The 26,291-nt window shown below is 45.2% G+C and overlaps 1 protein-coding gene across 1 annotated transcript in view; it reads left to right on the forward strand.

Annotated features, from left to right (window-relative positions):
- Nucleotides 1-6,332: 6,332 nt before the first annotated feature.
- TRAF3 (TNF receptor associated factor 3) overlaps nt 6,333-26,291 on the forward strand; it is a 113,892-nt gene continuing 93,933 nt past the window's right edge. The window contains exon 1 of the mRNA XM_040478299.1: nt 6,333-8,329. The gene's annotated coding sequence lies outside the window, so the exon portion shown is untranslated. The remainder of the gene's footprint in view (nt 8,330-26,291) is intronic.

Genomic DNA, 26,291 nt, shown 5'->3' on the forward strand with positions numbered 1-26,291 from the left:
CAACTTCGGAAAACTTTGTCCTCGAGGCCGGGCCCGGGGCCCGCGGGCCGGGGTGCCCGCAGCTTTTCAGGAAACGGGGTGCCGAGGCCTCCCGGGGACGCGAGCCCCGCGGGGTGGGGACAGCCGGCATCCCCCGCGAGGCCGTGTGTTCTGGCGGCGGGGGCGGGGGGGGGCGCGCCGGCTGGGGGTCTGCATCCACCGAGGGGTCCCCCCCGCCCCCCCCCCCCGGGCTGCCGGCCGGGGGTGGGGGGGCTTCTGAAGCCCTTATTTAAAAGTTTATACTGAGTCATTCCTCTGCAGATGAACCTCTGACTGATTCATAATCGGGGAGCTGCAGTGGCCTCGAAGGCAGGCGGTACTGGGATCCAGTTCGGGGCAAAATGCACACATTCCACCTTTGATTCATAGTAAAGGTCAGACCGGGCTCCCAGAGGTGCAAAAAATGAAAAGGATGCCTGCCACGGTATTTAAAATTTCATCTCGAGGCGCCAGGCTATCGCTCACGTACGCTTTGCCACGTTTTCACGCCGTCACCCCATTTGGGGACATCTCTTTAATATCGAGACCTGTAGAGAGAATTCTGTGTGGAATGTGCTTTACCCTTAATTTGCAAACCTGTAAACAAAAGGGAAATGGATGAACTGTCGTGGACGTGCTTTGAAATTTAACAACCCTTCAGCTAATGCTCCGTTGAAGAAAACAGTTTTATTTCACGTTTTTCCTATGAAGCTCTGAATCAGATTTCAGAAGGAGATGGGGGTGTGTGAGCGTGTGTGTGTGTGTGTGTGTGTTCATTTATTTTTGTGGAGTCATAAAGGCTGTGTTGAGCGTTACCTTACCGCTTCTTAATTTACATTCACAGCATACAACAGAGGAGGAGCCATAATTTTTTTTTTTTTCCCCTGGCATTTGTCGTGAATGCACACTGGTGAAGCGTTTGGACACGTTTTCTGTAACCTTCTATATGGCTCTAAAATTCTTATTGAAAGAAATGACCAGGCGGACCGTCTGTCGGTGCTAAAATCTGCGCGTGTCTTTCACATCTTTGAACGTGGCCTGTTAAAAAGACTGCATCATGTGTAGGATGTCTGGCAAAATAGTGCATAGCCAGTCGTTTTTCAAGCGCCAGGGGATATTTGCTTTTTTTTACTCTGTTGTGACTATATTATTTAGAATCAGTCTATAGACGAAGAATTCTTTGGCCAAGCAAGATAAGCCTTGTTAGTAGGAAAATCAGAAAATAGCAGACAAGATTGGAAATCCCTGTGAGTAGGGGCTCATGACAAACCCTGACAGACCTGGGACTCTAGCATCACTGGTTCAGATCGGCCCTTATCACGCATGAGGTTTAAGACGTTAAGGTGTCTCACCCAGACGCCATCTGTTCCAGCTGTCACAATGCAGAAGCCAGCAAAGCAGAGAGAACTGGCAGGAGAATTCCAGCTTTTTTTTTTTTTTTTTTTTTTTTTAAGACATTCATGTGAATTTTTCTGTGAGGGGAAAGACGACCAGTTATGTTGCTTGGATTCTATCCATGCATTTTGGATTTAATAAGATGGCCTCACTCAGTGAGAAGGGTGTAAAGACATTCCTCTGGAAACAGGCAATAGCACGGTCAGGCGCTTCTGTTAATACCGTCAAAATATTCTTACTCCTGTTCGTGCCTTGAAGAAAGTCCTTCGTTCTGCTGCAACATCTGGGCTGCTGCTTGCTGTTTTCCCCTGTGTTTGGGATTTTGATTCTGTAAACACCCTGGCTAAAATCCCTTTATTTTTTCATTGTGCAAACCTGAGAGAGGCCTTTCTGGGGTACTGTCAGGATAGCTGTGCTAATGAACGGAGGAGGAGAATGATTTATCGCTCTCTTAAAGTCCTTCTCTGTGATGTTAAAGCTGCACTTTCAGAAAGATAAAACAGTCACCGTGGTGTTGCAAGTCTAAGCTGGCTCAAGCAAACAAAGGAAATTGCGTTAAATTTGCCCATCTCTACTTTCTCATCTCCATATAGCAGGACTCTCCAAACAGCAAGTGATCTTAACTATCAAGTATTATGCAATAGCCGAGTTTCCTTGCACTGGTCAATTTAAGAACTATTAACTTGGTAGAGGAGACGTCTTGTGACCAAGGCCTCCTGTGTTGATTCCATAGAATCTGGACCCCTCGTGTGCTTCTTCACGAGTGTTCATAGAGGAAGAAACACTATTTGGGGGGAATGGAGGGAGAATCATCATGTTGACTTCACCTGCAGAGACAAACTGGGAAGAGAGCTACAGAGTGGGAAGGAAGGAAGTGAAGTGAGGCCAGTGGACCTGGAAGGTGACCAGAGAGAGGCAGTTGAGGCCTGACCGTGGAGGTGATGCTTAGGCTTATTCTGAGTGGGAGGAGTGCAACCACAGGGAGAGGCCAGATGCCCCGGGGCAGGAGGGCAGTAGAGAGGTGAATGGGGGTGGGTGCCACTTGCATCACAGCAGGAGGCTTTGGGTCCAAAGGAGCTAAAAGAAATAGAAGAAAGTGTAGTCTTAAACATAAAGGAAAAATGTCAGGGGCGCCTGGGTGGCTCAGTCGGTTAAGTGTCCGACTTCAGCTCAGGTCATGATCTCGCGGTTCACGAGTTTAAGCCCGGTGTCGAGCTCTGGGCTGACAGCTCAGAGCCTGGAGCCTGCCTGGGATTCTGTGTCTCCCTCTCTCTTGGCCCCATCCACTGCTTATACTCTGTCTCTCTCTGTCTCAAATAAATAAGCATTAAAAAAAAAAAAGAAAGGAAAAATGTCAGAAAACTACGTGTGCTTGTGTGATACCCATCATTCATTATTAACTAAAAAATACAAAACGTCTTTCTCATTTTAAGGAGCTTTTTCTAAATTGTTTTTTTGCACAACACTATTCTAGATGATTGGGCGGGGGGGGAATAACCAACCTAGGAAGGAGGAGGTGAGGTTTTTTGTTTTTTGTTTTTTTTTAATCATTAACCAGTAAAAATTTTTTTGGATGGGATTTTTTTTTTTCCTCCCTGTGCAGACACCTTGGGCTGAGGCTGGCGGGTAGTGAGAGATTGAAAACGTAGGTGACCGTTGGTTTCTCACAACTAAAAATGAGGTGGGAATCTCTTGCTGAATTCTGTATTCCTCGAGATAAGTGGATCATTAACTGGGAGTTGGGAATCTTTTTCTCATCTAACCTAATGTTCAGTTAATGTGCCTTGAGCTCCCGTAATGTTCTTGTTACAGAGCTAGGATGGGTGAGATTCGGCACCCGCCTTGAAGAGCCTGGGCTGCAGAAGTCCGCCCCTGTGCACAGGGAAGGGAGATGGCAGAAACCAAGGGTATGGGACCACCACAGCACCTGGACTGAAGCTGGTGGCAGGAAGGGTGTGGAAAGGTGGAATTTTACCACCCTGCCCTCAGGGAGCAGGCGCTCGGCTGGAGAGCGAAGACCCACCTAAGTAGTCCTAAAACCAAGTAATCATAAAATGAGTTAGTGAATTGTGTGGAAGACTGAGAGTATGGTGGAAATCCGGGAAAGGGGAAGCTCTTGGCCGGCTGTGGGGGTGGGGGGGGTGTAGTCCGGGAAGGCTTCTGGGAGGTGGGCGTTGAGTCCCAGCATGAGCGAGGTCTCTGGGCCTCTTGCAGGGCCCTGAGGATGGCAGGAAGGGGATTTCTCCATACCCCGCTGTGTTTCGGTAACAGGAGATCTGACAATTTGCCGTCCTCCAGTAGATACAGTGCTGGCGGTGCCGCTGGTCTGCGGGGTTCCAATTGTAGTGTTTCCAGCGTTGTCCTCCCGCTCTCCCCAGGCCCTTTGTGACCCCGGGGAACCGGCGTTCTACACTGCGAAGGGCCTGGTCTGCACTGGGGAACGGAGCGGTGAGTGGCAGCACGTTGCTGCCTCTACTGTTTCTCCCTGTAGGTAGAAAGGCTCAAGAAGTGGTGGTGAGGGGAGGGGTGGAAATGTTAAAAAGCACCTCCCTCAGGACCCCCTCCCCCAACCTACTGCTCTGTCATCTGTGCTGAAATGACCTAAATCTTTTTAATTCTCAAGAAATAAAAAATTGGGTCCTATAATTTCATTTCATGATTTGCATTTTTCTAGGGCTTGCTGCATGCAGGTTTTAACTGTGTGTGTATATATATATTTTTTCTAATGTTTTTGATTTATTTTTTAATTTATTAAATTTATTATAAATTTAATTAATTTATTAATTATTTCTGGTGGGGGAGGGGCAGAGAGAGGGACAGAGGATCTGAAGCGGACTCTGCGCTGACAGCAGCGAGCCCCCAGCGTGGGGCTTGAACTCATGAACCATGAGATCATGACCTGAACCAAAGTTGGACACTCAACTGACTGAGCTACCCAGGTGCCCTTATACATGTATATTTTTTAAAGGCTTTTTTTTTTTATGCTTATTTATTTTGAGGGAGAGAAAGAAAGCGAGTGGGAAGGGGCAGAGGGGGGTGGGGGAGAGAACCCCAGCAGGCTCCGTGCTGTCAATGCAGAGCCCAGTGCGGGGTTTGATCTCATATGCTGTGAGATCACGACCCGAGCCGAAATCGGGAGTCCGATGCTCAACGGACTGAGCCACCCAGGCACCCCGTATATATTTTTTAATGCAGGTTATTGGGTAACTTTTTATGAGGCCATTCTACCAAGAAAGATATCAGGCATGCTGTTCTGATATTCTGATTTTCTTTCCAATTTAAACACTGATTCTATGGCAAAACCCAAAAGCATGTTTATTGGAAACTTGGTTTCTTTGAGTGGAGATAAAAGCTAAATCAATTAACCAAGTGGGATAATAAAGTTTTCAGGACACTAGTAGTACCAGAGTGGTAAAACCTGAGTCTCCAGGAGTCATGAGAATTGTAGTGAAGGTTTCTAGAGACCAGCTTTGTACTCTGGAAGGTTAATGCCCAGTAGGAGGCCTGCATACACTGTAGGTAATGAGGTTCCCATTAGACCTCTCCTGTCAGTGTTCATGTCCAGAACTGCAAGTTTGGGAGAGAGGAGAGCCACCCCAGAGGCCCACACAATTCCACGTGGTTTCGCTGATAGACTTGCAGTCCGGTGTGCCTTGTAGCTGCCTCCCTTGGCTGTGCCCCTGCGCCCACCCCCGTCTTCTCCCCGTTTTACGGCATTAAGAGGCTTGTATGACGGGAGACTTCCTTTGACACGGTACCTTTCTTGGGTGCTTTTAATGACTTAGAAAGGAAGAACAGGGCAACTAGTTCTTGTCCTTCCCTGCCCAGTAATGCCCCGAAGTCACAACTTTATTCTAGAAATTAAATTCTATCCTTTTTGGATTAATATAGCCTGATGTTTGAGATGTTATTATAGGGTAAATTAAGTGTTCTGGTTTTAGATGGCTTTTCTGTGTGGGAAAGGGCATGGCATGGCTTTAGTGTAGTATGTTGCAAGTCTCTAAGGCCCAGTAAGTTTTATTTAAAAATTCTAAAAATGATTTATTATTTATTTTTGCTTTTTTTATTTTTTAAAGTTTATTTTACTTATTTTGAGAGAGAGAGACAGCATGGACAGGGGAGGAGCAGAGAGAGAGGGAGAGAGAATCCCAGGCAGGCTCCACACCCAGCGCAGAGCCTGATGTGGGGCTCGAACCCATGATCCTGAGCCAAAACCAAGAGTTGGACACTTAACTGACTGAGCCACCCAGGCGCCCCTATTTTTTATTTCTTAAGTAATTTCTACACCTAACATGGGGCTTGAACTCACAATCCTGAGATCTAGAGTCACATGCTTTACAACTGAGCCAGCAAGGCGCCCCTTTATCTTAAGTTTTAATACAAATTTCACATTGTACTCAGTAACATGTCTGATTTTTTTTGAAATATAAACACACTTTGTCTCCCAAATTTTTGAGTACAGTTAATTCTCCAAAAGATGCATTTTGTTTGTCCTTGGCTTCCCTAGGACCCCTGAGGGCTCCCTTGGCATTCTACCATGTGTCCCTGGAGCTGTCCATTCCCCAGCTTGAGGAGGGTGCAGATGATGGAAGGCACCAGCTTTACATATCTGAATGCCAGTCCTGCTCTCTCTACTTGGTCAGGCTATTGGTTCTGTCTGAATTGCTTTCCCCATCTGCAAAATGAGGCAGAAAGCACCATGCACATCACGTGCTTGTTAAGAGTGAAATGGACAATAAAGCATTCTACGATGTTAACATGGAGGATCAAGGTGTAGTAGAGTAAGAATGTTCAAGTCTTAGAATGTAGACATAATATGCCCTTGCCTGTGGTAGGGACCACGGAAACTTTCTAGTTGAATTCCCTCTTTTTTTATATGAAAGGCTCGGAATGTTTGGCTGAATAACTGTCCCAAGTTGGATAATGGCAAAGCATGGACTATTCACCCAGAGTACAGATTTTTTTCCTTATATGTTGTACTTTTCAAGATTTCCCCCCAGGGAAGCTGCTTGGTCTCTATTCTGACTTGGGATAATTGAGACTTCTTTGATCAGCACACATTTTTGAGAGCCTACTCCGGAGCTGTGCTAGCTGTCAAATCTGAGTAGTCAAGTAAACTGCTGTCTGATCACCATCCTCGAGGAGCTTATGGAAGATGGTGAGCCGGAAAAGCCACTGGGTAGGCCCTGTGCGGGTAGAACGGAGGTGCTGAGAGAGCGGGGGGGGGGGGGGGGGAGCCGTGTCACTTGGACTGCGGGGTTAGGAGGTGTTTCCCAGGGAGGACGACCATCAGCAAGCTCGCAGAAGAGACAGGGAGGCAGTGGCTGGCGGAGTTGCGTGTCAGAGTCTGAAGGCGCTCCCTGTGGCTGTGTCGGGGAGAGTGATTGGGAACAGGGCACTGGCTGCCTTTGGGTGCCACCTCTGTGCCAGCCTAACTTGGAGTAAGAGTAATTCCCATTTTACAGATGAGAACAGTGAAGAGCGATAGGCCTGTTGGACTCCAGAGTTCCTGTTTTCATTACTGTGCCGCGTGGTCAGTTTAAGCTGAGTTACAGTCCTGTTTTGGATTTTGTTCACATTCTAGACTTTTTAGTTTTGCTTTCAGATTCTAACGTTTTAGTTTTGCTGGTAAATAGTACTTTTTAAATAAATTATGTATTTTTCCAGCATATGTTTTTTCCTGTAGCCTTTCCTTCTAACATCTGTTTTGCCTTCATTGACTCATTTTTCTAGCTGGTATTCCCTCCATTTCTTCTTTCTGTTTTGAGTTATTTTCTTATAGCAGCAACATTACATTCAGTATCCTTTAACAAATTCAGTTAAGATGTTCTTTACCCCTGTGGTTCAGATGTTGCTTACATCTTGCTGAGTAGCAGTCCCAAACCTGATTTACTAATGTGTTTTCTTTCCCCTTTCCCTCTCTTAATTTACATTTAAACGGGTAGTCAAGTAATAATGATAGTGTTTAGTCATTATGTTTTTAGAAGGTTTTACAAGCATTAGCTTGTTAGTGGTGAACAAGTCCCCGGTGCCTGGTCACTCTGTAGAGAGCATAACGCTTGCAGTCCAGCACAGTCAAATTTCTACCCATTCATCTGGAATTTAATTATGACTACGGATTACTTACGGGAATATAAGTTAAAGGCAAAGAAGCCTTCTCCACAATTAGCGAGGAAATGATGTTGTTGACTCTTTTGGAGAAGATTGTAAGTGGCTCTTCTGCTAGAGCCACTGTAAAGTTTTGAACACAGAACTGGGAAGGGTCAGTGATGGCTGGGTTGAGAGGGGGAGGCTTGTTTCATGGACATCTATCTGTATCTGCTCCAGGAAGGGTTGTGAATACTGGCACACATCTAGGCCCCAAGGCCACAAGGTCAGGTTCCTGGAGTGATACAGGGTAGATTCCTTAGTTCTTAACATGAGTTAGACTTCTTGGGTGCATGCCATGGTATTGGATAGCAAGGGCCTCATGTTCCTGGAGCCTGTTGTGCCTTCTTCAGGTTGAGGAATGTTCTGGTACATCTTGGATGTGTCTCTGTTGTTGAGATGACAAGCTTCTCAAGGACAGGGTCACTTCATCATATTTTCGGTGTGGCCTAAGATGCGCTCAGTAACAATGAGACATTTATGTATGGGAGGAGTATGGGTCTGAAATCAGGCCTGATTTGAATTCTGGTCCTTCGTTTAGCTTACTTATCCTTTGTGAACCTTAATTTTTCTTAGCCATGGAAAGGTAATTGTGAGGAATAGAAGTGAGAATGTGAGTGAATGTGAGAACCCAGCATATCATAAGTGCTAATGCCTTTCCCTCTTTCCTTTCCTGAGTGATTTCCTAAAGGGAAAACCTGCCTTGTTAGCAAGGGGAATGACAGGCTGTCTTGGGAGTGTGGCTTGGCCCTGGGAGACTACCCTGCAGGTAAATGTAGAAGCAGCGTGTTACTCATAATAAAGAGTAAAATGATTTGTAGAAAAGGACTTTTTTGCCTGTGATGATTTTTGATAAATTAAAATTCATGTTTTAATTTCAGTAGATTATTTTTTCTGTTATTTAGCAGAATAATTTTCTTCAGTTCGTCCTCATCTCTGTTCAAATGTCACTTCTTTCAGGAGGTCTTCCCTGAACACCCTAACTAAAATAGGCCACACTCACTCTCTAGTCTCTTACCTTGCTTTTTAAATTTGTAACAGAAAAGTTTTGTTCATCATCTTAACCCGTGTACTAGGAGAGAGCCTGGAGTGTGGTAGGTACTCAGGTGTTTGTATGGATGAATCAGTATACTGTAGCCTAACCACATTTTCTTTTATCGAGGCAAAATTCACATTAACATACAATTAACCGTTTTAGAATGTACATTTCAGTGGTATTTAGCATATTCACAATGCTGTGCAACCACCAGCTCTCTCTAATTTCAAACCTTTTTCATCATCCCATAGAAAAACCTTATGCATTAAGTGATCATTCCTTATTCTGTCTTCCTCCCAACCCCTGGTAACCTCTCATCTGCTTCCTGTCTCTATGGATTTGCCTGTTCTAGCCATTTCATATAAAAGGAGTCATACAACAGGTGACCTTTAATGTCTAGCTTCTTTCACTTGGTTTTTGAGGTATATCTAAATTATAGCATGTATAAGTGTTTTGTTCCTTTTTATGGCTGAATAATATTCCATCCTGTGTATATATCACAAGTTATTTATCCATTCATCCAGCGATGGACATTTGGATTGTTTTCCTCTTTTGGCTATGATGAATAATTTGTGTAAGTTTCTGTGTAGACATGTGTTTTCATTTCTCTTGGGTGAAATACCTAGGAATGGAATTGCTAGGTCATATGGTAATAATTCTGTGTTTAACTTATTCCCACCACAGACGTCCTAGGGTTCCAATTTCTGTACATCATTGCAACATTTATCTATCTAAGCTAGTCTAGTGTATATAAAGTAGTATCTTCAGTGTAGTTTTGTATTTCCTTAATGGCCAGTGATACTGAACATCTTTTAATTTATATCTTTTTTGGAGTGATGTGCACTTAAGCCCTTTGCTCATGTTTTAATTGGGTTGTTTATCTTTTTGTTGTTGAATTGTAAGGGTTATATATATGTGTGTGTATATATATATATACACACACACACATGTATGTGTGTGTGTATATATATATACACACACACACGTATGTGTGTGTATATATATATACACACACATACGTGCATATGTATACACGTGTGTATATATATATATATATATGTACACATACACGTGTATACATATATACTTAATCTGTTTCATTTTTGAGAGAGAGAGAGTGTGTGTATGTGTGTGTGTGTGAGTGAGTGAGTGAGTGAGGGAGGGAGGGGCGGGGTGAGAGAGAATCCCAGGCAGGCGCTGCACCGTTAGCACAGAGCTGGACATGGGGCTTGATCTCACAGATCACAAGATCATGACCTGAGTGGAGATCAAGAGCCGGATGCTCAACCAACTGAGCCGCACAGGTGCCCCAGGAGTTCTTTATGTATTTTGACTATTAAACCCTTAGTAAATATGTGGTTGACAAATATTTCCTCCCATTCTGTAGGTCTTTTTTTTAGATTCTTAATAAGGTCCTTTGGTGCACAAAAATTCTTACTTTTGTTAATTCCAGTTGATCCATTTCTTTTCTTTCTGTTGCTTGTGCTTTTGGTATCAAATATGAGAGTCCATGGACAAATCTGAGGTCATGAGGATTTACCCCTATGTTATATAGTTTTGACTCTTACATTTAGGTCTTTAATCCATCCATTTTGAGTTAATATTTGTATATGAAGTGAAGTGGGAGTCCCACTTCATTCTTTTGTATGTGGTTATACACTTGTCTCAGCACCATTTGTTGAAGAGACTGTTCTTTCCTCATCAGGTGGTCTTGGTACCTTTGTTGGAAATCAGCTGGCCATAGATGTTTGAATCTATTTTTCAACTCTCAGTTCTGTTTTATCAGTCTGTATGCCTTTCCTTTTGCCAGTGGCACACTGTTCTGAATCCTGTAGCTTTGTAGAAAGTTTTGAAGTAGTAAGAGAAGTATGAGTCTTTCAATTTTATTTTTCTTTTTCATTATTGCTTTAGCTACTTGAGACCCCTTGCAGCTTCATGTTCATTTGAGAATCAGTTTTTCTCTCACTGCAAAAAGAGGTCGTTGGAATTTTGATAGGGATTGCATTGAATCTGTTTTGGGGAGTTGCCATTGTAACACTGCTAAGTGTTCAAATCCATGACTGTGGGTGTCTTTCTACTTATTTACATCTTTAATTTCTTTTAGCAAGATTTTGTAGTGTCAATGTATAAATCTACCTCCTTGGTTAAATTTATTCCCAGGTATTTTGTTCTTTTGGATGTTATTGTACACAGAATTGTTTCCTTAATTTTAAGATTTTTCATTGCTAGTGTATAAAAACACAATTGATTTTCGTGTGGTGACCATATACCCAGACTTTGCTGAATTTGGTTATTATTTTTCTAGTAGTTTTGGGGATTTTTTTAAAAGTGTTTTTAATGTTTGTTTATTGTGAGAGAGAATGAGCAAGCAGGGGAGGGACAGAGAGAGAGAGACAGACAGGCAGAGACAGTGAATCCCAAGCAGGCTGTGTGCTGTCAGTGCAGAGCCCGATGCGGGGCTGGAACCCAAGAACTGTGAGATCATGACCTGAGCCGAAACCAGGAGTCGGACACTTAACCAAGCCACTCAGGTGCCCCAGGGGGGGTTTTCTACGTATATAGATTTTCTATATATAGAATCATGTCATGTACAAATATCGTTTATCTTTTTCTTTCCTTTTATCCTTTTATTTCCTTTTTCTTGCCTAATTGCTCTGGCTAGCACTTTTACTAGAGTGTTGAACAGCAGTAGTGAAAGCAGACATCCTTATCTTGTTCCTGGTATCAGGGGAACGTTTACATACAATCTTTCACCATCGATTATGAAGTTAGGTGTGGGTTTTATTTCGTTTTTGTTTTTGTTTTAAAGAAATGCCCTTTTCATTTTAAGGACATTCTCTTCAATTCATAGTTGGCTGAGCATTTCATCATGAAAGGATGCTGATTTTTGTCAGATGCTTTCTGTGTTTCTATTGGTAGGATCATGTGGGTTTTTTCCCCTCTTTATTCTGAGTGTGGTGTTTTACATTAATAGATTTCTGCATGTTGAACTACCTTTGCTTTCCTGGGATAAATCTCACCTTGTCCCGGTGTATAATCATCTTAATGTCTTGTTATATGTGATTTGCTCCTATTTTGTTGAGGTTTTTACATCTATATTCATAAGGGATATGGGTTTTTAGTTTTTTTGTGGTATCCTTGTCTGGCTTTTGTATCAGGTTACCAACTGCATTTTGACTGGACATCAGGCTTCTTCAGAATTTTGAAACCTGTCCTCTCTTCCATGTATAGAAAAATTTAGGAGATGGGGCGCCTGGGTGGCGCAGTCGGTTAAGCGTCCGACTTCAGCCAGGTCACGATCTCGTGGTCCGGGAGTTCGAGCCCCGCGTCGGGCTCTGGGCTGATGGCTCAGAGCCTGGAGCCTGTTTCCAATTCTGTGTCTCCCTCTCTCTCTGCCCCTCCCCCATTCATGCTCTGTCTCTCTCTGTCCCAAAAATAAATAAACGTTGAAAAAAAAAATTAAAAAAAAAGAAAAATTTAGGAGAGTTTTCAGGCAGACAGGATGACGATGATCATGCCGCATACCTCCACAATACAAGGCTGCCCGTCATAGCTTATCACTGGGAAAATCCTGGCTGATACTACCACCATAACTCTGTGTCTACCAGTGGAGAATGAAGGAGGGGACACTATTCCTGATGCCAGGACAAGAGAGAGATGTGCCTGTCGCTTTGTGAAAAAGCCACAGATTGTTCCAGATAATGATAGTTGAATAACAAACTGCCCTAAGTATTAGTGACCTAAACCAGCAGTAATCTGTTATTAGATCTTATGGTTCTGTGGGTTGATCAGGCAGGGTTCAGCTGGGTGATTCTTCTGCTCTGTGTGGCATTAGCCAAGGTCACTCACTGGTGTTTATCTGGCGTCTGGTGTGGAGGTCCAGCATGGCTATGCTCCCATGACTGGATGGTTGGAAGGCCTAGCTTTTAGTGGTTCTTCCTTTCCATGTACTGTCAGGGCCTCTGCAGATGGCCTCTCTGCTAGGGTGGTCGGATTTCTTACATGACAGCCTAGGATTCCTACAATGAGTTTTTTAGGAGAGGAAGCAGAGGCTGACAGATTAGTGTTCGTGTTATTCCTACTGTGTTCTATTGATCAAAGAACCTGCGAGGTACTCCCAGGTTTAGGGAGAGGAGACACATTGCTTATCTCTTGTTGAAAGGAGTGTCTGTTTGTGGCCATCTTTAAGCCACTGCACATGTTGTGGTTTGATTCCAGTGCTATCAACAGTGTATGTTGTGTATGCTTCATAAGACAGGCTTTTGTGGGCTAAAATGGAAACCCCAACTGCTGTGTTACCTGTTTTCTGTGAGAAAATGCATTCTGTCTTCTGAACCAAGAATTCATGAATAAAATTTTGAAATACACCCATTCATAAAATGGTAATTCATAAAATGTAGTAAAATATATGTTTGGAGCACCTGGGTGGCTCAGTTGGTTAAGTGTCCAACTCGTGACTTCAGCTCAGGTCATGATCTCATGGTTCATGGGTTTGAGCCCCACGTTGGGCTCTAAGCTGATAGCGTGGAGCCTGCTTGGAATTCTCTCTCTCCCTCTTTCTCTTTGTCCCTCCCACACTCACACTCACCCTCTCTCAAGTAAATTAAAAAATAACCACACACACAAACATTTAAAAAGTATGTTTTATTTACTTAATCAGCAGAAATCCTTGATCATCTGTCAGTTTTTCAAGTACAACTTTGGGTCTATATATTTTCCCTTCCTATTCGTTCGTCTTAAAAATTACTTGAAAATTCACTTTCATTTTGAAGAGTATTATGGAGTTTAAACTTATATCTCTCTTGGTTCTTTTTTTTTTTTTTTGATTTTTAATGTTTATGTAGTTTTGAGAGACAGAGAGAGATAGAGCATAAGTGGGGGAGGGGCAGAGAGAGAGGGAGAGACAGAATCTGAAGCAGCTCCAGGCTCTGAGCTGTCAGCACAGAGCCTGACACGGGGCTCGAACTCACGAACTGCGAGATCATGACCTGAGCCAAAATCAGATGCTCAACTGACTGAGCCACCCAGGTGCCCCATATCTCTCTCTGTTCTTAAAAAAAAGCTTCATTGAGAAAATATTAGTAAGCCTACATATCCTAAATTTCCTGTTGTTCACCCTAGATCATTCTAGTAAAACCCCTAGAGACTTATTAGAATTAAGTTACGGCTGTTTATGTAGAAAAGTGTGGGATAATTTGATAGCATGTGAGGAGGTGTGTATGCGTTAGTTGTAACATGGAAATCTCATTTTCTGTAAACTGTGCTTTCTCAGCCTTTCTCAGCTGATTGTTGCAACACTATTTGAGCAAGCAAATGTGATGAGGTCATAGAAGAGTGAGAGTGAATTTAAATAATGAAACAAGAAATCTGCCTCTGTATGGGGGCTGATGAGGGTGGAGAGGGAGGAGCTGTGCGAGTCGTGTCGTGTTCCCCCACGCGCCCGCTGGCTGCACCCGCACCCGCACCCGCACCGGAGCTCCCAGAGCCCCGCCTGCTACAGGGTTGTGATTCCAGTACCCCTGGCCAGGAGGCTGGCTTCCAGGTGAGCTTCCCAAGCTTACTGCGCCTTTGTTCCTCAACAACCGTCACTGCTGGGCATCTTACCTCCTGTCCAAAGTAGGCATGAATGAAGAGAGTCAGCGTCTTTATGGGTGATACACAGGAGTGACAGGTGCGTGAATTTTCAGGGAGTCCTGGGAGTTCCTGAGTCCCCTTGTGTCATGCCTGAGGTCAAGAGCCTGTGGTCTAGATGGCCTGAGCACTTTTACAGCGGTCAAATTTTTTTTTTATTTATTTTTAAAAAATTTATATCCAAATTAATTAGCATATAGTACAACGATGATTTCAGGAGTAGATTCCTTCTTGCCCCTTACCCATTTAGCCCATCCCCCCTCCCACAACCCCTCCAGTAACCCTCTGTTTGCTCTCCATATTTAAGAGTCTCTTATGTTTTGTCTCCCTCCCTACAGCAGTCAAGTTTTATACACACACACACGCACGCACACGTGTGTGCCACGCACACGCGGGCACGCCCATTCCTCATTCTGTTCTTTTTATGAACTCTGTAAGTGTGCTGACTTCTGGCATATCGTCAAGGAAAGAATGATTACTCTCTGCAAATCTTTGGGGTTGCTGCTTTACCTTTTTCATTCACCATTGCCTCCAAGATTCTCTACACCACATGTGGTGACTGTGGCCTGGGGGTGAGCAGCATAGGGGCTGAAGAAGGGTCATGAAACTAGAGGACTGGGGAGGTGGAAAGCGAGACAGGGAGGGTGGGGACAGGACAGCGGCATTTCACACAGTTGTTCATGTTGTCTGGCTCCCCTGTCCTGGTTCATGTAAACGAGGCATTTCTTTGTGTTAAGGTGAATGAAGATAGTTACCCTCGCTTTTTGTCTTACGGTTCTTGGGAACTGCATCAGGTTTTAGTCACTTATATATTTCACCTGAAACAGTTGTCTGTGAGGCCTCTTCATAGAGGTCCCGATTCTGCATATAGTAAAAGTCTCTTAAAACTTTGACATTCTGTTCTTCTAAGTGTAACACTACAAATGTGAAAGTTTCTAAATTACATAGAATGGGAGAAGGCAGGAAGAGTACTTGTTGGCAGCCAGAGGCTGGAAAGTTTGGGTAGAGCTGGTGGCCTCCCTGCGGTGGAGGGAAGAGATTTACGTAGGAGTCAGGGGCCTGCAGGCTAGGCCCCACCAGCCTTTGAGACCCTGAGCAAGTTCAACCTTTGAAACCCTATCTCCTTTCATGGCAGATAGGGATAATGGTGTCATGGCTGTTGTGAAGGTAAAATAATCGGCTTTAAAAAATTCACCAGAAACACAAAAGATGGTATTTAAGGTTAAAGGAACTTGCAGTTTTCAACCTGGAAAAGAGAAGATAGAGCATATGTCCATCAGACATCGACTGTTTCAGCGTGTATTTAGGTGGTCGGTATTTTTCTGCACGTTTTTGTTAAGTATATGTATAAGGAAGAGCAACATATAAATGAACACTGACCAAAGTCAGTTTAGTGCCGCAAACTTCTATAGAGATTTCATGGATGCCAGTCATGCTAGGTAGATATGCGTGCATGATACTAAGTGAGACATTCTCTGTGTTCTCAAAAAATTCAGACTGTGCGTTTCAATCTAGAACATTATACTTTATGAAAGAGGCATGTATTAGCCAGCTCAGGCTGTCATAACAAAGTACCACAGGCTGGTACAAAGGAATTTATCTCTCAGAGTTCTGGAGGCTCAAAGCCCAAGATGAGGTGCAGGCCAGTTCAGTTTCCGGTGAGGGCTCTCTTCTGGCTTGCAGATGGTTGCCATTTGACTGTGTCCTCACATGGTGGGGAGAGGGTGACAGGAAGCATGCTCTCTTCTGTCTCTTCTAGTGTTTATTTATTTATATTTGAGAGAGAGAGAGAGCACGGGAGGGGTAGAGAGAGGAAGACCCAGAATCGGAAGCAGGCTCCAGGCTCTGAGCTGTCAGCATAGAGCCCGATGAGGGGTTTGAACTCCATAACCGTGGGATCATGACCTGAGCCGAAGTCGGATGCTTAACCAACTGAGCCACTCAGACGCCCTTCTACTGTCTCTTATTAGAGCCCGTAATTACCTCCCATAGGCCCATCTCCAGATGCCACCATAGTAGGGGTTAGAGTTCTGCCATATGAATTTTGAGGGGGCATAACTCAGACCGTATGTAGTATTCTGCCCCCCACCCCTCAAATTCATGTCCTTCTAACATGCAGAATATATGCATTCCATCTCAACAGCCCAAAAGTCTGTTAGTCCCAGTTATAACCTCTAAAGTCCAAAGGTTTACCTAGATGTCATCTAAATCAAATGTGGGTGAGACTCGAGGTATGATTCACCTTGAGACAAAATTCCTGTTCAGCTGTGAACCTGTGAAACCACTTCCAAAGTACAATGGTGGGGGCAGGCACAGGATAGCTGTTCCTGCTCCAAAAGCGAGAACTAGGAAAGAAGGACCGGATGGCAGGTCCAAAGCACTTCCACAACTTAGCAAGGCAAATTCCGCTAGATCTTAAGGCTTGAGAATAATCCTCTTTGGTTTGATTCCCTGCTTTCTGGATCCTTGGCAGTGAAGGTCGGCCCCTTCTCGGTTTGGGGTTGTGGTCCCAAGGCCCCAGGCAACTACTCTCTGGTCTATTGAAATCTAGGTGGTGGCAGTCCCGAGAATCCCTGTATGGCCTGCAAAGCAATAGAACCCAAAGTGGGGGGTGGGGGGGTGCGTGTATGTGCAGGTTACAGGATGAGTGAGTAAGTCGGCAAGCTAATGCTCCAGTTGGAATAGGACTCTTGTTCAGTTTTCATGAGGGATTTTACCAAACTAGCCTCTCCAGAGAACTGACGGGGTGTTGCTGGCTGGAACGCATTCGTGTCGTACCAGAAATGGCCTTATAGTGGCAGTGGCAGATGGTGGCTGACTTAGAATTTTGGAAGCAGAATTTGAGTTCAGGTGGCATTAGGGGGCACATTTGCATTGTGGAAGGCCTGTTCCTGGTCCTCCTGTTTTTTTTTTTTGTTTTTTTTTTTTAATGTTTATTCATTTTTGAGAGGGAGAGGCACAGTACGAGTGGGGGGAGGGACAGAGAGAGAGGGAGACCCAGAATCGGAAGCAGGCTCCAGGCTCTGAGCTGTCAGCACAGAGCCCCGTGTGAAGCTTGAACTCACGAACCATGAGATCATGACCTGAGCCGAAGTCAGATACTTAACTGACTGAGCCACCCAGGCGCCCCTGTTCCTGGTCCTTCTTGATGGGTGTGTTCAGTGGAGGCCGGCAGACATCTGTGGGAGGAGCAGGCTGCTTGACCTCTAACGTCCCTTTCGATCTGAGGATTCAGTGAGCATAACTTAAAATCCACAGCTTATTGGATGTGTGCAGATTCCACTCAGTTCATCAGTTCATACCGTCGTGTAGCCATGGCACAAAAGTTAGAACTTCTTTTCACGTAGTCTTCTAGTAAGTATTTGTTTCTGTCAGGCTGGCAGGCAGTGGCACCTCCTTGTTTCACGCTGGTGCGTGGCCGTCCGGTAAGACTTGGCCTTTGGTGTGGTGAGTCTCGGGTTTCAGTGGTTTCGTGGGGAAGGGGGATGCCCACAGAGCCAGAGATGGCTGGGATACTCCATCCCTAAGGCATTTAGTCACAGTTCCTGGTCACTGGCAGAAGCCTCCCAGACCCCCTGGCGGAGCACGGGGACTGCGCTGCAGCTCCTGACGGGGCTTGTGGGCTGCCTTCTCACGAGTCTTGCTTTAGCGTTGATTTCTTTTCTCTTCATGCTTTCATGTCAGCGGTTCTGAATCCCGGCTGCACATTACAGTTATTAGAGAGAAGCACAGAAGCTGGAGACCCAACTTCAGATGATTTCAGCCAGTTAAGACCCCAGAAATCAGATTAATGGTTATCTTTGTCGAGTCCCGAGGGGATGCTGACACCCAGTGTCAGCCAGGGCTGAGAGCCTGGGGTTTAGTGGAAGCAGCTCACTTCTTCCACAGAGGACGACTCCATCAGCGGCACCTTTGCACGTGCCTCGGAAATGCAGGATCACAGGCCCTCCCTCAGGCCTGCTGCTTCCCAGTCTGCACCCTGGTAGACTTTTCAGGGTTTCGGGATGGGCTTGCGCACGTGCGTGAAGCCCCATGCAGGCTTCGGGCCAGAGAAGCAAGGTTCCAAAGCCTGCCTCTCCTCGGCTTGTGTGAACTTGAGCAAGTTTCTTGACCTTCCTGAGCCTCGGGTCCCTGCTCATGAAATGAGGACAGTAATGCAGGCACCCAGCTCCCAGCCGCGACTGGGAAGCCCCAGAGGGCGCCTCTGAAATGGAGTGGTCTCGTCATACATTCGGTGCCAAAACCTGAGCCACGCTGATGTGATGCTACGCGTACTCTCTGCCCCACTTAGTGTGAATATTCCTGCATTTCACTGCAGACTCTTGATGGATGTGTTTTCTTATGGGTGCTGTTCCCGACTTCACTGGGAGCATGAGTAGTACGTGATATACATACACAGCATTTCCTTCCTAAAACCCTCAAAACTCTACATTCTGAACACATCTGGCTTTGGTTTTGGATTAAGAGATTATGGAGCTGAGGAGATTCAGCCGATAGGTAGTTCGAGGGAGTCAGCATATACCATATTAACAGGTCAGGGTGTATGTAAAACTCCTGGCAGTTAGCAGACATCCAGCAAATGCAGCTATTAATTCCCTTGCAATGCCTCCATTTGTGTGTTTATACTCCCCATCTGGTTCCTTTGTTTTCCCAGCACCTTTATATTTGGCATACCAGACTTTATTCTTCCAATAATCCAGTATTTTCCATAAATCATAAGTAAATTGAATCTGCAGGTAAGTATCCATCATCCACCCTGTGCATGTATCTGGGCTGGACGTCACGGTAGTGGCAGTGTGCATATGACATGGTCCCTGCTGACCAAGAGCTTAGTAATTAGTCCTAGAAAGAGAAAATGTGGAAGGTTTTCTAAAAGAACCTATTTAATAACATTTCAAGCCAAGAGGCCCGGTCTGACCCCCTGGCAAGCTTTTATAGAGATGGTGGGATTCTGGCTTTTTTGTTTTTTAAGTCTATTTATTTATTTTGAGAAAGGCAGAGGGAGGGAGGGAGAGAGAATCCCAAGCAGGCTCTGAGCTGTCAGCACAGAGCCCGGCGTGGGGCTCGAATCCACGAACTGTGAGATCATGATCTGAGCCAAGATCAAGAGTTGGGAGGCCAACCCACTGAGCCACCAGGTGCCCCGAGGGCGTGGGGTTCTTGTGGGTATGAAGGACCTTTATGCTGATAATGTTAGGTTTCTGCAGGGCGCTTGAGTGACTCCCGTCGGGTGAGCATCAGACTCTTGATTTCCACTCAGGTTCCAGGGGCATGGGATTGAGCCCACATTGGGCTCTGTTTTGAGTGTGGAGCCTGCTTGAGATTCTGTCTCCCTCTGTCTCTGTCCCCTGCTTGATCTCTCTAAAATAAAGATAAAAAATTTAGAATGATGGGCTCTTGGAATGTTAGTGCTCAACTTTTCACCCTCCAGTGCAGCCTGGTGCGGGGAGAGGGTGGTCCTGGGGGCAGTGTGGTGTGGTGGTTAAGGGTATGGACCCTGTAGCTCGGGCTCTCTCACAGCATTGTGGTTCTGGGCAGTCTCTGGTCTCTCTCAGCCTCTCTGTTGACGTTTCTAAATGTCTGATGACTGCTGTGTGTGCCACAGAAACATGCACAGATATAATTCTTGATTTGGAGTAGGTAACTCTATAAAGTTGGCTTTAAAATTTGGCTAAAAATTTGGAGACATGTTTACTTGTGTACGTTTATGAACAGCTCCCCCCTCCTCCTTGACTTATTTTTCACTGTGGAGACTTAGAATCTTGGTTTCTCTGAAATTCTTCAGGATTCCTTTGATCCATGACGGAGCTGGGTTAGGGAAATAATTGGGCTGGTTTCGATGCTCAGTAGTGGATGACAATCATCAGCGGTCCCAAGCTTCCCACCGCGAGGCCCCCAGTGACAGAAGAGTGGACACGTGACTCACAAGTGCAGCATTCTGAGGCAGCCTGCTCTTCTTTCTTTTTCTTTTTTTTTAAGTTTATTTATTTTGAGAGAGTGCACGAGCAAGTAGGGGTAGAGAGAGAGAGAATCCCAAGAGGGCTCTGTGCTGTCAGAGCCCAACGCGGGGCTTGATCCCACAAACTGCGACATGACCTGAGTGGAAATCAAGAGGTGGGTGCTTTACCTGCTGAGCCACCCAAGCGCCCCTGAAGCAGCCTGTTCTGAACACAGGGTTTTTGTGATCCGTTTTATCAGAAGTTAGCCTGAATTTTACATTTTGTTATATAGATTGTTCTAATGTTACAAACCTCTAAAAACCTATCAAAGTTGGCCCTCCAGGACAAGGAAATGTGCCACTTATTCTCATGGCGCCCTTGTATGCCACTGCCCTCTGAGAAGCACAGGAAGAGAGCAGAATCCGTTGTTGAAATTGACACACCTTTAATCCCTTAATTACTCGTCCTCAGGTTTTTTTGTTTTTTGTTTTTGGCCCTTAAGGGTGTATTTGCTCCACATGTATATTTGGTGCCTTTTGGTTTAGATAATTTAGGTAATTGGCAACTAGTTTTGATCTTACTATCAAAAATTTTGCTCTGGATTCCATCATCACCAGTCCTATCCGGGGCATTTGGAAGGCCGAGAGACTCACTGGATGCGCACCCTGCGTGTGAATGTTCTGAGATGGGTAGGAAAAAGGTACGACCTCAAAAGCTCTGCGGTAAACTGATGTGGAAATCTGATACTACAAATGTTTCCAGTGATTTCAAGCGTGTAACACTTACTAACATTTTTGTTGAGAGCAATGTGCATAAAAACAGTGATAGGTGGAAGAGAATGCCCACATGAGACTGTAGCTGCTCTTAGTCCATGAATTCTGTGGTGCTTGAAGCCCCTTTGGTGGGACAAGTAGCCCCAGACAACGGACAAGCCCTCCTCAAGGATGTTTTGGGGCCTGAAGCCATAACTGCCCAAGGTTTCCGTTGGCCTCTACCCCGGCCGATGAGCAGGGAGACCTGAGGAGGTACCAGGGAGCTGCGTGTATTCAGCCACTTTTGTGGTTCGACCCAGTCTTCCACACGTAAGAACAACTCTACAAGGCCATGTTTTTGTGTGTGTCCTAAAGGGCTTTGGTCAGTGCAGGCATTTTTTACCCGCAGGATCTCCATTCATCCTGCGGATGAATGGAGAGGCTTGATGGGGCGCCTGGGTGGCTCAGTCAGTTGAGCGTCCGACCAGCCAGGTCACGATCTCGCGGTCCGTGAGTTCGAGCCCCGCGTCGGGCTCTGGGCTGATGGCTCGGAGCCTGGAGCCTGTTTCCGATTCTGTGTCTCCCTCTCTCTCTGCCCCTCCCCCGTTCATGCTCTGTCTCTCTCTCTCTGTCCCCAAAATAAATAAACGTTGGAAAAAAAAAAGAAATGGAGAGGCTTGGTAATAAGTTCCCTCATCTGGGGTGTGAGGCAGTCCTTCCAGAGATTCTCACGTTTAGACCTAGATTCCCTCCAGAGGAAATGTTAGCATTTCTTGATGTCATGGTTCAGAACCCTACCAGGATGGTTTGTGCGCCTGTGTAAGTACCTGTTTTGCTTTCGGTTTCACTATAGGAAGTAATTTGGGCCAGTTATTTTTAAGTGAGTATTTTTAGAATTTGATCCATTTCCTTGATTGCATTAATAATAGGAAAAGACCACGTGGTCTCTGGGATAATGGTTCTCAATGGGGGGGTGGGGGGCAATTTTGTCTCCTAGGGGACATTTGGCAATGCCCAGAAACTTGCTGAGGGGTAGGTGGGTGGGGAATGCTACTGATATCTAGTGAGTGCAGGCCAGGATGCTGTAAATGTCCTACAATGCCCAGGACATCCCCCCCGTGATGGAATTATCTGGCCTAAATCGTCAGTAGTGCTAAGGTTGTGAGACCTGGTGTAGACGTTCAGAGGTGTTTTTTTCTTGATTTCCAGGGGATGTATGACTATTCAGATTTAATATTTTTGCAAGGTGAGATACTTTCTATAAAAATTCAATCTTTAGTCATTGAATGAGATCTTAAGGAGTAAAAAAAAATCTTTTTAACACAGTGAGGTTCTACTGGAAGTATGTATTAAAGTCAGCAGAGGGAACTGGGAGGTCAGAGTGCCTTGGACAGAAGTCCAAATGTCCATCAGTCCGTTTCAATAAACCCTTCGTGAGATATCACAGTTTACATTGAAACTGGTTGGCAGGATGGGAATTTTTGAGAAGGTACCATTAGAAAAATAAAAGAATTTTCCAGCTGTGGTTCCCAGGTTCCCCAGACTTGTCTTTAACTGCTTGGGATCCTCTTTCTCCCTCTCTCTCTGCTCCTCTCCTGCTGGCTCTCTCTCTCAAAATAAATAAACACTAAAAAAATTTTTTTGAAAAAAGCAAAGTTCATCTAATCGAACATAAACCAAGGAGGTTCACCCCTCTAACTCCAGACAGTCTTCATGTGTTCAGGGGCTTTAGCCCCATGTATTTCCTTAAAAACCGTTGACTGAGTTCCCAGTGTGTGCGAGACACTGTTCTAAGTGCCAGGGAAACAGCAGGACACCGTGCAGGCAGCTTCCCGCTGTCATGAAGCCTGTAGGTAAGGCAGGGCTGGAGGACAGACAGGGAAGTGCATATGCTGGTTCCAGAACGGAGCAGGATGGGTGGGAAGGGGGTGAGTTGAGAGCGGAGCCCTCGATGTAGCTGGCCTTGGAGGAGCTTGCTTAGGAGGGCCTGGCAGGAGGAGGCATTCTGTTGGCGAGTCCCCGAGCAGGAGTGATCAGACACAACTGAGGCTACTTGTTCTCACATGATTGTCACCTAGCCTGTCCCCAAGAACTCTTGATCCTTTCTACCCACATTCAGTTGCTTAAACCAGATCACTGGGGAGCATTCCTTGATCCCTCTCCATGCCTCCCGTCTGTGGCACTCAATCCTGCATCCTGCTTTTCCACACCTCCCTGGTCCCCAGCCAGCTCTGGGCCTCTTGCCGGTGCTGGTGGCCCCTGACTGGTCTCTCCACTTGCCCCAGGTCACTCCAGGTCACTCCCGCCCCCCCCCCCTCCCACGTAGCTGTCACTGAAGCCTTTTAGAAATGTAGGTTACCTCCCTCCCTTCACTGAAAACCCTTCAGTGGCTTCCCACCGCACCCGGAAAATACAGCATCCCTCCTCAGCAGGCTCTGCGCTGCCCTTCCTGCCTGAGCTCCAGACGCTGTAGCCTTCCCGTGGGCCTCTTCCCAGAAGAACTTGCCTGCCCACGGGTAGTGTCCGTTCTCCTCTGGGCTGGGGCCTGCCCTGCCTGTGCGTTCTTCCCTCTGCCTCCCTGCCCCTCCACTCTCGAGTGCCTATTCCTGTTGCCTTGTTTCCCGCAGGCGCCCTCAGGTGTCCATGCGGTGTTGTGTCCTTTTATGTTGGCCGTCTTTGGTTGAGAAATCACTCACCTGGCTGCATTTCAAGAGGAGGAGGAGTGGGTGATTCACAGGGACCCACCCTCCTTCCTGCAGAGTTGGGGTTTTTGCATAGGGGATTTTTCTGTCAGTTATTTTTTCCTCACCTTTTGGAGTATTAAAAGAGCGGAGGCAGTAGGGTGTGTGTGAGGGGGGCAGTGACCACGCCCCCTGGGAGTTCTCTGATTCCTGGGGCTGGCGTCTGTTCCACCCTGCTCTCACAGAGCGCAGACCGACATGCATGTACTGGTTTTATTAGTTAGCTTTTAAAGCAAAGTGTGGTGGGTTAGTAGGTCTTTGTTATTACAGAAAAGGAAATGGAAAACTAGTGCCACAGTTTGGCATAATTATTCCAGCATGCAAATCGGTGTGGAAGGAAGTCAAGGTAGTGTACCTCTATGCTCTGCCGGTCCTTGACAGGTCTGAAATAAAGTTTGTCAGATACGGAAGAATGCATACTCCAGGTATTTATAATTGAATAGTAGTGTATTTACTTGGCCCAGTTGTTTGGATGAGCAGGATCTAGGAAGTGGGCACAAAGAGTCCATTTGTCCTTGTCCCTTATGTGCCACAGGCTGATGCTGGAGAATTCTTAAGTTTCCAAGTAGAAAATGAATATGAAAGAAGGCTCACACTAATCAGGAGTTAAGAGGGATTCCCAAATGGCCTCTAAGGGAAGGGAATGTCTTAGAAGTTATTTGAAATGATTTGTTGGTGACAGAGAAACTTCTGAATTTGTCTGGCAGGTGGATCCCAGACATAGAGCCATGTTACAAGAAGTAATAAGCTGGAAAAAAAAAGTAATAAGCTGGAAATACTGAAAATACATTGTCCTAAAGAGAGAAAAATACATCTTAGCAGCTGAATGTTGTTTCTAGAAAAATTGGAGTCCTAGTCTCAACTTTGATTGTCTTGAGCTTGCTCATGAGATTGGGTTTTTTTAAGCTTACATATCTCCTGGAAACTGAATTTATAGCCTGTGAGAATTATTTTTATGTTCTACAGTAGAATCTTTTTTTTTTTTAAGTAGGTAATTTTTTATTAGGAACATTTTACTATTTAGAGGACTACTACAATAATCATTAGGTGGACTGAACAGTAATTGCTAGGCTACCTGTCAAGGGTACACATTTTTTTTTTTTTTAATTTTTTTTTTTTCAACGTTTATTTATTTTTTTGGGACAGAGAGAGACAGAGCATGAACGGGGGAGGGGCAGAGAGAGAGGGAGACACAGAATCAGAAACAGGCTCCAGGCTCTGAGCCATCAGCCCAGAGCCCGACGCGGGGCTTGAACTCACGGACCGCGAGATCGTGACCTGGCTGAAGTCGGACGCTTAACCGACTGCGCCACCCAGGCGCCCCCACATTTTTTTTTTATTATTATTTATTTTTAATTTTATTTTTTATTTTTTAAAATTTACATCCAAATTAGCATATAGTGCAACGATTTCAGAAGTAGATTCCTTAGTGCACCTTACCCATTTAGCCCATCCCCCTCCCACAACCCCTCCCACAACCCCTCTTGTAACCTTCAATTTGTTCTCCATATTTATGAGTCTCTAATGTTTTGTCTCCCTCCCTGTTTTTATATTATTTTTGTTTCCCTTCCCTTATGTTCATTGGTTTTGTCTCTTAAAGTCCTCATATGAGTGAAGTCATATGATATTTGTCTTTCTCTGACTAATTTCACTTAGCATAATACCCTCCAGTTCCATCCACGTAGTTGCACGTGGCCAGATTTCATTCGTTTTGTTTGCCAAGTAATACGCCATTGTATATATACATACACCACATCTTCTTTATCCATTCATCCATTGATGGACATTTGGGCTCTTTCCATATGTTGGCTATTGTTGATATTGCTGCTATAAACATGAGGGTGCATGTGTCCTTTTGAAACAGCACACCTGTATCCCGTGGGTAAATGCTTAGTGGTGCAATTGCTGGGGTGTACGGTGGTTCTATTTTTAGTTTTTTGAGAAACCTTCACACTGTTTTCCAGAGTGGCTGCACCAGCTTGCTTTCCCACCAACAATGCAGAAGAGATGCTCTTTCTCCGCATCCTCGCCGACATCTGTTGTTGCCTGAGTTGTTAATGTTAGCCCTTCTGACAAGTGTGAGGTGGTATCTCACGGTGGTTTTGATTTGTATTTCCCTGATGATGAGTGATGTTGAGCATTTTTTCATGTGTCGGTTGACCGTCTGTATGTCTTTTTGGAGAAGTGTCTATTCATGTCTTCTGCCCATTTCTTCACTGGATTATTTGTTTTTTGGGTGTTGAGTTTGATAAGTTCTTTGTAGATTTTGGATACTAACCCTTTATCTGATATATCATTTGCAAATATCTTCTCCCATTCTGTCGGTTGCCTTTTAGTTTTGCTGATTGTTTCCTTTGCTGTGCAGAAGCTTTTTATTTTGATGAGGTCCCAGTAGTTCATTTTTGTATAGTACAGTCTTTTATGGCATAGAATTTTAAAGACCTGTGTGGACGGGAACAGGTCTTTGAAGGGAAACCTCAGTTTGGCTTAGAAAAGTTCTTCCGGGGCGCCTGGGTGGTGCAGTCGGTTAAATATCCGGCTCTTGATTTCCGCTCAGGTCTCAACGGTTGGTGAATTTGAGCCCCTCATTGGGCTCTGTGCTGATAGCACGGAGCCTGCTTGGGATCCTCTT

Source organism: Herpailurus yagouaroundi, unplaced genomic scaffold, assembly GCF_014898765.1.
Source record: "Herpailurus yagouaroundi ecotype Mexico unplaced genomic scaffold, PumYag 141, whole genome shotgun sequence".
In the NCBI taxonomy this organism is placed as follows: Eukaryota; Metazoa; Chordata; class Mammalia; order Carnivora; family Felidae; genus Herpailurus; species Herpailurus yagouaroundi.